At 35.8% G+C, this 17,079-nt stretch overlaps 2 pseudogenes; one reads left to right on the top strand and one right to left on the bottom strand.

Annotated features, from left to right (window-relative positions):
- The window catches only part of LOC107862626, a 58,947-nt pseudogene that overhangs the window by 12,304 nt on the left and 29,564 nt on the right, over positions 1-17,079 (bottom strand).
- Positions 12,751-14,522, top strand: LOC107871670 (annotated as a pseudogene).

The raw sequence follows: 17,079 nt of genomic DNA, 5'->3' as shown, positions 1-17,079 counted from the left end.
TATATTGCCCACTTAAGGCCTATGCCATAGGCTGTGTGTCACACACCTTGGACTGTGCCATGGGCTGTGCACCGCATGACTAAGGCATAGTGGCATAAAGACTCTATTTTTATGTTATTTTAAGGGCAGTAAGGTCCTTTCACGTCCCAAAACCATACCTAAACACTTGTGGATGAAATTAAAGTCCTTATACACATTTTGTCACTCACAAAATCCCTAGTTCATCTTCCTTAAGTACAAGAAGAGAAAACAACCCTGGGTTTGAACTTTTAATTTTTTAAGGTCAATTTCTTCACATTTTTGTCATCATTAAGGTATGTGGGGCTATCCTAAATCTTATGGGCATAGGTTTTATGATTTTAACAAGCTTTAAATTTATATAAGTATGTATATGTAGTGAGTTTTTGGGAAATTATTGTAAGAACATGCATTGTAAATCAAATTTGATGAAAGTACGTAATTATCATGGGTTTTTTCCATAAACTTGATTTATATCTCATGCATATGTGATTTGAATTCAAACAGTGATTTGCAAATGTGGATTGTGAAATTTTCTTTTCCCATGATGAAATTTATGGACTTTGCATGGCATGAATTGTGAATTATTTTTGAGAGCATGGCTTAAGAGCCACATTTTAATCATGAGTTTATGTATAACCAATGTTGGGGCTGGTTTATGAATGATGACAAATGATTGAGTCTTAAATGTTTCTTTAACCATTATACATGTGTTGAATAAATAGAATGGACACCACGTATTAATGTCTTGTAAAGAGAATGAGTTTGGAATAAGTTTCATATGATTTTGATAATAAGAACCCTCGTGTGATTTGATAAATTTTTGGTGGTCATTTACATATTTTGAATGAGAAGGGTTGTGGAATTGATATGATATAAATGACTTGCAAGTCTGGGAATAATGATACCTTGTTGTGATGTTCCCTTAATAGGAGGAGAAAAAAATTATTTGTAAGCATGACGTATGTTTTCTTTTAAGAGGCAAAAACTAGGATTAAAGAGATTTAGGTGTTCACCTGAAAAAAGCACAAGTTGAAAGAGTCTATACTGAAAATTGTGATTTGCCAACGCAGAATTTTGGTACGCTGCTTTGTGATCTTGTGTACCTTGATTCATGTCGTCCCAAATTTGGGACCATGGTTAGGAGCCTTGCTTTGTGATCTTGTGCACTACCATGACATGTTGATTTGATTGGAGATTTTGGCACCCTTCTTTGTGATCTTGCATGTTCCCCCTTAACGATACTTTAATCCTTGCGGTAAACTTGGATTGGGGGCTTGGCCGCTGAGTCATGGGAGGATTCCATATAGCTCGTGGAATTATAGACTTGTAGGGTGTACTATCTAGCTCAGAACTAAGAAAAAGAGTTGAGTCATGATTACAAGAAAATGTCTTGGAAATCATCAAATTATCCCCATGTGTTTTCATTTACTTTATGTTAAATTGTTTTACGAAATGCTCTCACCTATGTTATGTAAAATATATGTAATTTTTGGATTGTTCTACGTACCAGTACCTTCGTTTATTGACCCCCTATATTTTAGGTTTTTTGGTATAGTTCCATGGTCCATCACATCAGTATAATACTTGGGATATGACGGAAATGGGTGAGCCATCCATTTTTTGGAAGGCATTTACTTATATGTTGAGTCTTTCAGTATGGTCCAACCGGGGGATTTGTCTCAGTCTAGATAGTTAGTTTCCATTAGAGGCTTCGCAGATGAGAGATGAGTATTGTATTGTCATAATTTTCTTAACACAGTTCGTATTATAATGAATATCCATTGAATATTATTATATCTTTAATACTTTGATTTATGTATGGATTATGCTTATGATTACATGCTAAGGGGTCTCTTAGGCCTTCATGGTTCAGGATGCCCATTATAGCCAGGGCCTTCTTTTGGGTCATGACAAGCTTGGTATTAGAGCACGGTTCATGGTCCCAGGGTGTCTATGAAGCCGTTTCAAGTACTGTCTTTTTTATGGGTATGTAGCGCACCACACTTATAAGGAGAAAGCTACGAGGCATTTAGGAGATGTTTCCAATTCTTTCATACTCTAGATCATGCCATTGTTTTTCCATATGAAAGTTATCCAAATTTCTTCCTAACTTTGATTTTACTAATTATGTCTCATGGTCGAGCCAATTCAAGTGCAGAACTTAGAGTCTAAATGATGTGGTCCTTTCTAATTGAGTCATAAAAGATTATGAAATAGCACAAGGACTTGAGCGGAGTCCATTCGTGCTTCAAGGTGTATTGATTCGAGTGTATACCTTTATTTTAAGGAAAATTTGCTTTTCAGCTTGAGGTATGTAGTGTATTCAGTCATGCATAAGGGTAGAGATATATAGTAGAATGTTGGAACAATATTTCCACTTGAGTAGTAGTATATGATAGGGTGTCATGACCTATTGGTAGTAAGTGGTCCAAAAGTTAGTGATGTGTAGTCTCAATTTTAGGAGTTATAGTAAGGATGGCATTTGCATTAAGAAGCTGTCTAACCGTCGATTGAGAGATGGGTTGCCATTTTATAGAGATCGACTAATTTGGTAGAAATATTTGTAGAGTGTATGGTAGTCCATGGAGGAAGTGTTTGGCTATGATTATTATTTATTCAAAATAGGGAAGGAGCTCAAAGTGGATAGTTATGGTGGTTATGGAAATTATTTATAGGCTAGGAATAGAAAGGAGTAGATTAGTCATTAAAGGTAGTGGGGATGTATGTATGGGTAAGTAAATATGACCTGAGAAAGTGAAATATGTTGATAAGATCGTAATGGGTTATATTATAAGATTAAGATCGACTATCTCTATTATTTGACTTTACCCCTTTTGATTGGCTTTACTCTAGTAGTTGTAAACTAGTACTGCTTGTGAGAAGGTACATAGTAGATTTTGGAGTGTAGTAGTAATGTCATGGTGGTGATGTGATTGTAGGTCATAGTTAAGTGAAATGTGGTATTTGGGTTGCTTTCCCAATTTGATGGACTAGTACAATATGTGGCATGCCTCATCAATGGTACATGGTTGGTTTTAGACAATAACCTTGAACTTTAGATGTGGATTGTGGTAGTAAGAATAGTAGCTTAAGATTAATGATGCATGTTTTGTGGGAGTAAGTAGTAGGCTTGATTTTATGTGTGCAATATCCTAAGTTGGCAACTTAGGGAAAAAAGAGTGGATAATTATGATATATTTATATATATGAGACTAGTGTTAGAACGATGAATTGTGGTTGAGTCATTAAGCGGATAAGAGTGTGAGTATATAAGAATAAGTTGAACTTCTAGGTAGTATGTTGTTAGATAAAGTTTTATGTGTATAAGTGTTTTGCATACCTAGTTTATGTTCCTGAAATTTGTATTATAGAGAAGTCTGGGGAGTTGTTGTATGGTGTTCGTTAGAGTTGAATTGAGGAAATATAGGTACACAATGCGCCTTTGGTATGGTTTTACAAATTTTATTATGATGTAAGTTATGTGATTAATGGTCTAATGTTAGAATGTTAAGTAGTGGAGAGTGGATTTTTAGGTGATAAGGATATGTGTATGCTCATGAGACTGTGAGTTGTAGATTGGTGGCTATAGAGGATAACAAAAGTTCAGAGTAACATTACTGGAATGCAATAGCTTCAGACTCTGGATTATCTAGGGAAGTTTAGCGATTATGTATATGGTTATACCCCGTTGTGCTGAGTGTTGTGCTTATAGATTTAATGAGAGTTTATTTCTTCAAGCCCAGGATTGTGACTTTGATCTAAGGAGGAGATGATGAATTAAGTTAGTTCCCAAATTTTCTCGTGGTGTCAAGTTTCTGGTAAGAGTCATGATAAATCTATTCCTATTCAAGCAAACTACTCCTATTTTAACTTAAGTGGTCATTCTACCAATACCTTAAGTATTCAAGTCATGCCTATGCCTAAGATTCGAGTTATCTATGCAACTTATGTCATGTCCTGACCTCAAAAATAGAAGTAATGATGTCCTTATGCGATATAATATTCCAAGTATCCAAACTCTATGTTATGTTGCTCACGATCAATAAAAAACCATGTCTCATATCATTCTTAGTTCTAAGGAACTATGCTTTTATATGTTACTGATTCATTTTATTTCGGGATTAGCCAAAATGACAAAGTTGTGCAAACTCATGACTAAATCAGCTCTGAAAATGAGAAGCGGTAGCTTCAAGTGTCAATTCTTGTCTAAATTATTCATTTTATGAATTCCAAACTGATGTTACATGACTCGTGATCTCATATTTCTCACTATGGTCGGTCCTAAGAACTCATGTGGTGTTGTGTTTATGACGAACGACTCTTTACTTATGATCCAGACACTTGATATATGAAATATTTTGTGTCTATTGTATCGTATCTTTATCTAATATCCCACCTTGATTAGTGCAATAGGTTCATGTTGTAATCCAATAGTGTACTCTTTTTTCATGATGTTTATGCTCGGGGCCCTTATTGACCATCCATATGATAGTCTGATAGTAGTTATAGAAGAGTAGTAATGTTTTAGGTAGTGGAGTAGATGTTCTTGCATGTGAAAATTTTGGTGTGATTTTTTGAGCTAAGGTTTTTAGGTGAAGGGGAAAAGAAGGAGATGAACCTTCGTTATGTGATATGGTTAGGAAGGAGCTATGTGATGGACATCTTTGTGATAGTGACTGCATTTTCTGGTCTTAGTAGGGAGATTCATGAAGTGGGTGTAGTAATGATAGGTTTGAATATTGTGATTGATGAAAACGTAAACTAATGTGCTATGTGGTTAGTACTCCTTTAATTAAGACCCAAGGTTGTTGGATTACAGGAAAGAGGTGAGGTGATATTCTTAATGGGAAGTAGAGTACAGGGTCCCATAGCTTAAGTTAGCACCTTTTAGCTTCGGGTTAGGCTTCAACATGGAAGTACTATCTGATGGGACTCAAACTCTTATGGTTAGATGTGTGATGGGAGATTTGTAAGTTGGAAATGATGAAGTATGTAATTTATTGTTTGGGGCATAGACGAGTAGTGTCTCAAAGTTTGAGTCTATTCATTGTATCTTGTAAGGTAGAGAAGGCTTCTATTTCCATCTCCCCGAAATCTTATTTCATGATTAGTATTGATGTAAAGCAGGCCTATGATCACTAAATAAACTCAAGCCGTATGCTGTGATGATTATGATCCCTAGAACTCATGTGCAAGGTCATCTTTATATCAATTCTTATTATCTCACTCTTCATGCTTACACATTTTACTAGGGGGTTATCGTGAAGCTCTTTTGATGCCTTTGCATATTCCGTTGAAGAAAAATGTTCAATACAAGGTCACGTTCTTTATTCCATAATTTTAGAGATTCAAGAAGTTCCTACCCATTATTCGGGGACGAATGATCCCAAGAGAGAGATAATGTAACACCCCACACTTTTGGGCAAAAGTTGAATAATCCTGAATCTAATGGGTTCTATTTAGAAATAAGGATGACTAATATTTCCTTAGCATGGGAACTTGGAGATGAATATACACCATAAGAATCTCCTAGCTCAAAAGTTAAGTTGAGCACTTTCCAATCGATTGGCTTTTAATTGACGATTTTACTTGGGTCAACTTCCAGAAAATATTTCTCGTAAGATATAAAGATTCATATGGCTACTATATATCAAATTGAATCCCTTCGAGTCTTCTTTCCAACGCCACCAACCATTTGTTAATCTGAGTCTTGAGTAAAAAGTTATGACTTTTTGAATGAGGCACTGTCTAAACTGTACGATGGGGCATGCGTCGCTCACTTAAGGCCTATTTCATAGGCTGTGCATCGCACACCTTGGCCTGTACCATGGGCTGTGCACTGCATGGCTAAGGCATAATGGAGTAAAGACTTCATTTTTGTATTATTTTAAGGATAATAAGGTCCTTTCAGTTCCAAAACTGTTCATAAACATTTATGGACAAAATTTTATACACGTTTTATCACTCACAAAATCCCTAGCACAAGAAGAGAAAGCAACCGAGGGTTTGAACTTTTAAGCTTTCAAGGTTAATTTCTTCATGTTTTCGTCATCGTTAAGATACGTGGGGCTATCCTGAATCTCATGGGCATTGGTTTTACGATTTTAACAAGATTTAAAGTTATATAAGTATGTATATGTAGTGAGTTTTAGGGAAATTGTTTTAAGAACATGCATCGTAAATCAAATTTGATGAAAGTAAGTAATTGTCATGGTTTTTTCCATAAACTTGATTTATAATCTCGTGCATATGTGATTTGAATTCGAACCTTGATTTATGAATGTGGATTGTGAAATTTCCTTTCCCCATGATGATATTTATGGACTTTGCATGGCATGAATTGTGAATTGTTTTCGAGAGCATGACTTAAGAGCCTCTTTTTGATCATGAGAAATGATGACAAATGCTTGAGTGTTAAATGTTTCTTTAACCATTATACATTTGTTGAATAAATGGAATGGACAACACGTATTATGTGACATTTAAATCATTTTGATATTCAATAATATGTTTTTGAATAAAGGGCTATGGAAATGAAATGATATGATTTATACGGCTTGCAAGTCTTGGTATGATGATACCAATGTAGAAATTGCCCTTTTGACTCAGATAAGTTTGGGAAGAAATGTATGTTCTAAAGAACTAAAAATGGACTTTAAGAGAGTTAGATGGTTACCCGAAGAAAGCATGAGTTGAAAACTTATAGCCAAAAACCGTATTTTGCCGACGCGTGGGTGATTCTGTCCTAAAATATGGATTATCACCATATGCTTCATGCACTGGTATACTAGATATTTTCACTCCAATTTTTATGGAAAACTCAGATTGGGGGTCTGTATGACGATTTAATGGCGGACCCATATAGCCTGTGGTGTAATAGACTTGTAGGGCGTACCATCTAGCTCAGAATTAAAGAAACAAATCGAGTCTATGTTTTAATGAGATTGATTGAAGCTTTTAAGTATTCCCATGTGTTTTGATTTCTATTTTGTTAAATTATTTTCAAAATGCTCTTGTTTATTTTGTATAAAATATATGTTGTTTTTTAGATTGTTCCACAAATTCCAAGTATTGACTGTCCTTGGGCAGCTATATCGTCTCAATGTAGGTTCTGAGGTTCAGTCTTATGGTCCATCACAATAGTAGAACCTTCGAAAATGTTAGAGTTGGTGCGCCATCCATATTCCATAAGGCGTTTTATTTATATGTTCATTATTTTCAGTTTATGATCCCACCGGGTTTTTTGTCCTGACTCAGACAATTATTCTTCAATAGAGGCTTCGTAGACTAGATTTGGTTATTGTGTTGCTATAACTTTATTGACATAGTTTGATTATAAGATTCCTTGAACTTCATTATATCTTCCGCATTTCGTATGAATTATGCTTATGATAGTATGCTAAGGGGACGCTTGGACTTTCGTGGTTTGGGATGCCCATCGAGGCCAGGGCCTTGGCTCGGGTCGTGACAACATCATTTTCAGTATTTTCTGGTTGTTGACTAATTTCATTATTTCCTTTTTTGGATTATTTTAAGAATTATTTGGAATAGAGTTTTTGATCAAAAGGTTAAGTTATTTATTTAAATGCACGTGGGGCATGTGCGATTAAAGTAAATATTAGAACAATCAAATCGATTCACTTGATCAAGTTAAGGCACCGAATGTCAGTCACGACTTGACTGGAAAACAGGTCGTGATATTAATGCCCTCTTAACCTCCTTAAGTAAAGAATAGTGGCACCCATATTTATAATAGAACATAAATCTACTTCTGACTAAAAACCATTTTGGCGATAAAATCTAATTAGACAGGAACTAGCGGAATTAAGAACTATCAAATTGTAAAATATTTAGAATTAAACCTTGGATTAATTTCAACATTACCTTATCATCTTCCAATAGTCGAAGGATTTTGTTTAGATTCCTTGATGCTGCTGGCTGTCCTTTTATTGATATTCCTGGAATGAACTCAACCTTTTTCATCTGGTAATTTTCTACCACCAAATTGGATCCAAAGTGTTCTCCGACCTCTATGAGCCTACAAAGTTGTTCTTGGATGTTCTTCCATTGAGTGGAGACTTCCGATCGAAGTCTGAATTTTGTACAACATTTACACACAAGCGTCTTAGCTGTTGTAATGCTATCTCGCATAGATTCCCATTCTTTCTCCAACTCACGAACATCTTCAATCCACTTGATAACATGTGGTTTTAGCTTGTTATGATTCGGATAGAATAAACAAACCACAAGTAAAAGAAAACAAGAACAACACACAGATATATGTGGAAACCCTTGTGGGAAAAACCATGGGCAGAGGCAGAGGAGGTTTCACTATAATGGAGAGCGAATACAAAGTGGAGAAGGCTAAATTTTCTGAATAATAAAATAACCCACTAAATCGCACTTATATATTACATGCATACAACTAGGTCCTAGACCCAATAACATAAAGGTCCATCAACAAAATTCGGGTCACAACTCTAACAATCTCCATCTTGACACGAATTCTAATTCAGAACTCAAATCCATTTCAAGAAAAACTATCCACCTCTTCCACAAAATCCCCTAAGGTAACATCTTAACAACTAACACCAACCAAGTCCAAGCAATGCTCTAACTTGGAAGTTGGTAGTGTCTTGGTCATCATATCAGCAGGATTATCATGTGTACTATTCTTACTCACCACAATATCACTATGAGCAATAATTTCACGCACAAAATGATATCGAACATCGATGTGCTTTGTCCTCTCGTGAAACATCTGATCTTTCGTAAGGAAGATATCACTTTGACTATCGCAAAAGACCGTAGTAATCTGTAAGTCTTTGCTAAGTTCACCAAACAAACACTTCAACCAAATAGCTTCTTTGAAAGTCTTTGTAATAGCCATATACTCTGCCTTAGTAGTTGACAAAGCAACCGTAGTCTATAAGGTAGCTTTCCAACTAATAGCACAACCACGAATGGTGAAAACATAACCTGTAAGGAATCTCTTTTTATCATGATCTCCTACATAATCAGAATCAACATACCCAATTACTCCATCTCTATTTCGCCCAAACTACAAACAAACATCACCAGATCCATGCAAGTATTTGAAAATCCACTGAGCTGCTTTCTAATGTTCTTTGCCAGTATTTGCCATATATCTGCTAACTGCACTGACAACATAAGATAAATCTGGTCGGGAACACACCATCGCATACATAAGAGATCTGACATCACTTGAGTATGGAACTCGAGACATATAGTCACGCTCATTAACTGTCTTTGGAGATAAAGTGGCCGAGAGTTTGAGGTGAGCTACCCATGAAGTACTTACAGGTTTGGCATTTTGCATATTGAACCTGTGAAGCACTTTCTTAATATAACTTTTCTGACTCAAGTATAAATTACACCTCTTTATATCCCTCATTATTTCCATGCCAAGAATCTTCTTTACTGCTCCTAGATCCTTCATCTCAAACTCCTTGCAGAGCTGGGCTTTGACTTTTATCATCTCTTTTATATCCTTTACTGCAATCAACATATCATCAACATACAATAGAATATATATGCACAAACATCACTTACCTCCTTGAAGTAGACACAACTATCATAACTACTCATCCGAAACATATGAGAGGTCATAAAAGAGTCAAACCTCTTATACCACTGCCTGGGAGACTTTAAGCCATAAAGAGACTTTTTCAGCAAGCATACATAGTCCTCCTTTCCTGAGACTACAAAACCCTCTAGTTGCTGTATATAGATATCCTCCTCAAGTTCTCCATGTAAGAATGCAATTTTGACATCCAACTGCTCAAGCTCAAGATCATGCATGGCCACAATACCAAGCAAGGCTTGAATCGAACTATGCTTTACAACTGCAAAAAACACATCTATAAAGTCAACACCTGGAACCTGACTGTAACCTTTAGCAACTAGTCTTTCTTTGTACCTAACATCTTCAACTCCCGATGTTCCTCCTTTTTTTTGAATACCCACTTGTAACGGACAACTTTCTTATCTTTAGGCAATCTCACCAAATCCCATGTGCCATTCTTATGAAGTGATTCCATCTCATCCTGCATAGCAATCATCCATCGGCCAGAATCATCACAACTAACTGCCTCTGAGTAAGAAGAAGGTTCTTTATTGGAATCAATACCTTCTGCTATATTTAGTGCATAAGCAACCAAATCAGCTTCAACATACTTCTGAGGAGGTCTAATATCTCTTTTAGGCCTGTGTTTAGTAATAAAATATTATGGCATCACTGGTGGTGAAGAAAAAATAGTACCACTCTGTATCTCCGAGCTAGACTAAGAAGTAGGCACTGATGTAGACTCTGATCCAATTTGAAATTCAACGTGGGTGAATGACTTTTGCTGATTCATGTCACTAAGCTCATCTGGGGGTGAAGCACTAGATTTGGAGGGAGCCCGAAGCATGGCAGTTTTATCAAACACAACATCCCTGCTAATTATAACCTTTCTTCTTTCTGGACACCAAAGCTTATAAACTTTAACACCAGGCTTATAACCCATACATAAGAACTTAATAGATCTAGGTTCTAAATTTCCATTATCAACATAAGCATACACAAGACATCCAAATATCCTCAAATCAGAATAACTAGTAGGAGTACTAGACTATACCTCTAGTGGAGTCTTTTTATCAATCGCGATTAAGGGAGAGCGGTTAATAAGAATACAAGTTGTGAAAGCAGCTTCGGCCCAAAAAGACTTAGGTAAACCAACATTAGAGAGCATACAATGCACCTTCTCCATTATAGTCCTATTCATTCGTTCGGCCACACCATTCTGCTGCGGAGTATGACAAACTGTCAAGTGCCTCACAGTTTCTTCTCACTTGCACAAAGCATTAAATTCATTAGAACAGAACTCTAAACCATTATCAGTATGAATGTGTTTTACCTGCTTCCCTATTTGCTTTTCAATCATAATCTTCTACTCCTTGAAAGTAGGCAACATATCATTCTTTTGCTTCAGGAGAACACCCAAACTTTTCTGGAATAGTCATCAATAATAGTCAACAAATAATTCACACCTCCTCTAGAAGGTACTTTAAAAGGACCCCAAAGATCAGAATGAATGTAAGCAAGTGTGCCTTTGGTTGAGTGGATGCCTTTAGTAAATCTGACTCTCTTCTGCTTCCCAAAAATGCAATGCTCACAGAACTCCAGTTTGGTAATACTCTGCCCATCAAAAAGTCCTCTCCTTCTTAGTTTAGCCATCCCGTTTTCACTCATATGCCCCAGACGCATATGCCAAAGTTTAGCAGCATTGCTTTCTGATAGAGAGGAGGTAAAAATAGCTGCATCACCTATAACAATAGAGCCTTGCAGGACATACAAATTAATAGACTCTCTTTCCTTTTATCACAACAAGATCACCTTCAGTAACCTTCAGGACTCCACCTTCACCATTGTACCTATAACCGTTCAAATCAAGGGTACTCAAGGAAATAAGATTTATCTTCAGGTATGGGACATACCGTACATCACCAAGTGTCCTCACAACTCCATCAAATATATTGATCCTGATTGTTACAATACTAGCTATCTTACAAGGTGTGTTATTTCCCATCAACACATCACCTTTAGAGACTGTTTCATATGTTGTAAACCAATCCTGATTACAACACATATGAAACATGTAAGCTGAATCAAGAATCCAATCCTCACAGGGTTTGGAGTTACCATCAGAAACTGTCAAGAGTTCTCCATCACTACCGCCATCTTCCACAAAACTTGCTTCACCAAACTTCTCTAGTTGGTTTCCCTTCGGTTTTGGAGCATCTGTTTTCTCTCTGTTCTGTAGCTTCCAACACTCGAATTTGATATGACCCTTCTTCTTGCAGTAATTACAGGTTTTATTTCTGTTTCTGGATTTTGACCTATTCCTATCATCACCCCAGAATTCCTCTCACGAGTCCTTCCTCCTCGAATAATGAGACCATCTCCTTAAGTGTCCAACCCATTCATAAGATGCTTCATCTTCTCCTTAGAGAATAACACATCATAGACTTTATCAATCGTTAGGGTATCACGACTATATAAAATCGTATCCCTAAAGGTTGTGTATGATAAAGGTAGTGAACACAACAAAATCAACCCTAAATCTTCCTCATCGTACTTAACCTCTAGAGTCTCTAAATCAAAGACGATTTCCTTAAATACAGATAGGCGATCCTCCAAAGACGCATCCTCATACATGCGAAGGGAATAAAGTCGTTGCTTGAGATACAACTTACTTGTTAGGCTCTTCGTCATACACAATGATTCTAGTTTCAACCACAACGCAACGGCTCTGGTCTCCTTCAAAACATCCTATAGAATCTGATTGGATAAATGAAGGTGGATCTGAGATAGAGCCTTCCGATCTTTACGTCATTTGTCCTCGTCCGTCCACGATGAGGGCATCTTCTCAAACCCTAATAAAGCATCATCCAAATCCATCTGCACGAGCACAACCACCATCTTAACCTGCCATAATGAAAACCTGGTGTTGCGATCCAACAACGGAATATTATACTTCATGGTTGCCATCCCCGAGAAAATAATCAAACAGACTCTGATACCAATTTGTTAAGAATCGAGCAGAAATAAAGCAAACCACAAGCAGAAAGAAAACAAGAACACGTAGATTTACGTAGAAACCTTTGCGGGGAAAATCACGGGCAGAGGCAGAGGATGTTTCACTATAATGAAAAGAGAGGAGTACAATGTGGAGAATGAGTATTTTCTGGATACCCTAAAACAACCCACTAAATGCACTTATATAATATGTGCATACAAAAAAAAAAGTCCTAGGCCCAAAAAACATAAAGGTCCACGGGCCTATCGGCCCGATCCCTACACTACCACCACAGACACCATTGAAAATCACAAACATGGGTTGCACCGCGAAACTTTTTGGGCCGGATCAACAAAATTCGCATCACAACTCTAATACTTTATATAGTCACATTTTGCATTTGGGAGAACTATCTCAGTAAGTGTGCTTCTTATCCTACTCTTTACCACAGATTCTCAGCCTGCAGATTCTCAGCCCAATGAACAGGCTCCTATCTCTTGCACAGACAAGCCATCTAAACCTCAATTTTGTTCTGATGGCCGGGATGTTGCACAATTTCCACCACCTCGGTGGCTGAGGACAGATGAAATTCCTCAACATGTTAATGATTTTCGTCTTGCTGCTAAAAATGCCATTGAAGCTGGTAAAACTTTCTTGACATGCTTTCTCTTATGAAGGGAAGTTGTTGCTGTCTAAAATTCTGGATTAGAAAATTTTTGATCCATATTTACCATATGCAATAGCTGGATAGTATCTTAAAAGCAAAGACAAAAAGAAAACAAAGTCAACAAGTGCTAAAATATATCAGGAGTTTGAAAGCTAAGAATGAAAAGCACATGCATAAGCTGAATTTCTATTCTGGTACTTATACTATTATGTGAGAAGAGGTTAAATTTTGTCAAATAAGTAAACTAATTTAATTATGTATTTTAAGTGTGTGCTTCCCCATCATCATTTGGTGCAGCTTCCATATCAGAACATTGAATTAAATCTTGCGCTGTAAATAATACAGCAGAGAAACAAGAAAACATTTTGTATCGGTTGAAACATAATGTCTGTTAACAGTGCCACATGAGCAGTCTATGTGAAATCTCATTGATGCTCTTCTGAATGAGTCACTTTTAAGTTTTTTCCGTTATAGTTTCCTAGGAGACAATATCCTTAAATCTTGCAGGACATTTTCTGATATGGTCGCTTTGTAAGATTGATTATTTGTGATGAATAATCCTTACTTTGAATATCTTCTCTTGAGCTTTCGAATCACTATCGCTTTCAAATTAATCCTTTTACTCAAAGTAGTTCGCGTATGTGAATCTGTCCAATATGTATGTTTTGATGGAGTTGAGATCCATGGAGCTCATGGCTATCTAATAGACCAGTTTATGAAAGACAAGGTCAATGACCGAACTGACCAATATTGAGGGTCTTTAGAGAACCATTGTAGATTTGCACTCGAAATAGTTGAAGGGTTATAAATGAAATTGGAGCTGACAGAGTTGGAATAAGGCTTTCCCTATATGCTAACTACATGGATTCAGGAGACTCAAATCCAAGCACTTTGGGACTTTACATGGCTGAATCCTTGAATAAATATGTCATTGCATACTGCCACATGGTTGAGCCAAGAATAAAAACACTTTGGGAAAAAGTTGAATGTCCCGAAAGCCTTGTACCAATGAGGAAGGAATTTAGAGGTACTTTTATGTTAGCTGGTGGTTATGATAGAGCAGATGGAAACAAGCTGTGGATGAAGACCGAGCTGATCTTGTTGCATATGGACGTATGTTCATAGCTAATCCGGATTTACCAAGGAGATTTGAACTTGATGCACCTCTCAACATGTATAATAGGGAAACATGCTATACTTCTGATCCTGTCGTTGGCTATACTGACTATCCATTTCTAGAAACCACAACATGATACCGCGGAAGCACTAGATTGGATACTCTTTTCTTGGATGTAGGGGAGATCGAATGGTTTGTAAGATACTTCACATGTCTCAGAAAAGAAGTGATATATTGGTAAGATCACTAGTTTTCCTGATAAGTGATAATACCTAGTTGTGCCCCTCATACCAGGAATCCCCTTAATTACATAAATCCACCCTCTACCTTATGTATCATTAGGTAATTTCTTAGTTGTAATGAAGGCACTGAAATATTAACAATTGGATCTTTTTTCATTTCTTTAAGTTGTAAGAGAAAATCTTTAAAAGAAATAACCTATTTACAACCCAAGTTCAGGCAATTCCTCTCAGAAACAGTTCAATAGCAGAAAGTTTCTTCCTATTTTTAACCACAACAGCGGGTTTCCACTCGTCTTTCATACTAAGCCTGCCTTCGTATTCTGTAAGTCCTCCACCAAGTTGCCCCTACTCCAGGAATTTTATGTTAGTTTTTCGAACATCAGAGGATATCTAAGGTTCAGAAGAATTCTTTTCATTCATAACCTATCCTATCATATCACACCAAATCACATCACTATATCATTGTATCAGACTAACACACTATTTGGATGGTGGTTTTTCATGGTATGGTATGTTAAGATTACTAGGAAAACTATGTTTGTTTTGATTGCTTCTTAAAATGTATGGTATGATATGATTTAATTTCATGATTCGGTAACCATGAAAATCCTCACTTTATATAATCACCAATTTGGTGGTATCCCATGATTTACTTATTTTTTTGGCACAACGTATAAACATGTCCTTTAACGTCATATTACATCTATGACCTCAAACTTTGGGTGTGTAAAATAGAAACTTAAACTTGTATAAAGTTTAATAAGTAGACACATGTGTCCTATGCGGCGAATTCTTGTCCTGCGTGACGTCCTATTTTATTATGCCACATATGATGTGTATGTCTACTTGTTCAACCTTATATATGTTTAAGTGTCTACTTGTGCACGCCCAAAGTTGGGGGTCATAAATGTGATTTGGGGTCTTAAAAAACATGTTTATGTATTATGGCCTTACTTAATATTATATAATCTTATTTTACCCTTTACCCTATATTATTTAACTCCACCTTCTACCCCGACCTCCACCGAAACCAGCCATCCACCCCTGCCCCCCAACCCTCACCCCCTCCCCCTTGGAAAAAAATAATTTTTATTTATTAAATTTCTTTCTTGGAAAATTTTAAAATTTATTCTTATTCCACCCCCTACCCCGACCCCACTACCCTCCAACCCACTTTTTAACAATTTATTTTTTTTAAAAAAATCAAAACTTTTTTCTTACCCCACCCCGTACCCCAATTTATTTTTTAATTTTATTTAAAAAGATTCATAATTTTTTTCTTACCCCACCCCTTATCTTATTCATTATCATTGTTTTGTGTTAAATATATACAAATATTTTTCTATTTGTTTAACGAACACAAGAAAATAAGTAAGAAATAATTTATTTTTTAAGATTTTTTTTTTTGAATTTCATACCAAATAAACTCGTAGCATATGCAAAATATACATTCATTTTGTACTTGTCGTTGATGGTCATGTCTCAAAACATCAAAAGAAAATAAAATTTGTTACTATAAAATATAAATTCGATTACATGTAGTTTGATCTACTCTTTCATTGATTTAGTCAAAGTTTACATAAATTTCAACAACTTTATATATTTACATGGCATAATTTTTGGCAAATTAGCAAGAAGAAAAATATTTTAATAACAATTGATAGATTTAACATTTATAATAATTAATGACATTTTAGTAAATATAAAAATTACAATACAGTACAATACCGTTAAACGAAACAATAAAACTGATACTAAATAATAGTGAACGATACAGTTCATCCAAACATTATATTGTGTTGTACTATACAGTACAATACTATACCATACCATACAGTGCCGTACATTATAAAACCATGGCAAACCACCATCCAGACAAACATTAATGGGAGCCCCAATTCGAAAGATAGATTACGAAAATAGCTTTATAAAGTTAAAGAACATCATTGTGCCTCTACTAAACGTTGACATAGTTTAGCAGACTAAATGTAAATACACATTACAAAAAACACTGTATAATAGCAACAACAACAACAACAACATATTAAGAATTCGTTTGGATAAAATTAAAAGATGATCAACCCAACTTTTAATCTCTAACTTTTTTTTTTTTTTTTAGCTTTTTAGGTGGTTGATAGAATAAAAAAGTATTTTAAGAAAATCTAAAAACTGATTAAAAAAGCAAAAAGTGATAAGTTGGGTACCCTAGAATTTTTATTTTTTAGCTTAAATTTCTTTTAAGTTTGACCAAGATATTACCCTTTTATCCCTTATATTTTTTTTAATTCTAGCAATACCCTTGATTTGTAGCCGTAAATTATACCGTTTTCTTTTATGTTCGGTTTAGCAGTTTCTCTCCTCTCTTTCCTCCTCGTTTACTCTTGATCATTCTTCATTGTTTACAGTTATTTCATCATTTGTTTGCTCAGAATTTCATTGTCAATTGAGTTT

The sequence above is a fragment of the Capsicum annuum genome, chromosome 1 (genome assembly GCF_002878395.1).
Source record: "Capsicum annuum cultivar UCD-10X-F1 chromosome 1, UCD10Xv1.1, whole genome shotgun sequence".
In the NCBI taxonomy this organism is placed as follows: domain Eukaryota; kingdom Viridiplantae; phylum Streptophyta; class Magnoliopsida; order Solanales; family Solanaceae; genus Capsicum; species Capsicum annuum.
The sequence above is the reverse complement of the archived record's forward strand: the minus strand, read 5'-3'. Positions and strand labels throughout refer to the sequence as shown.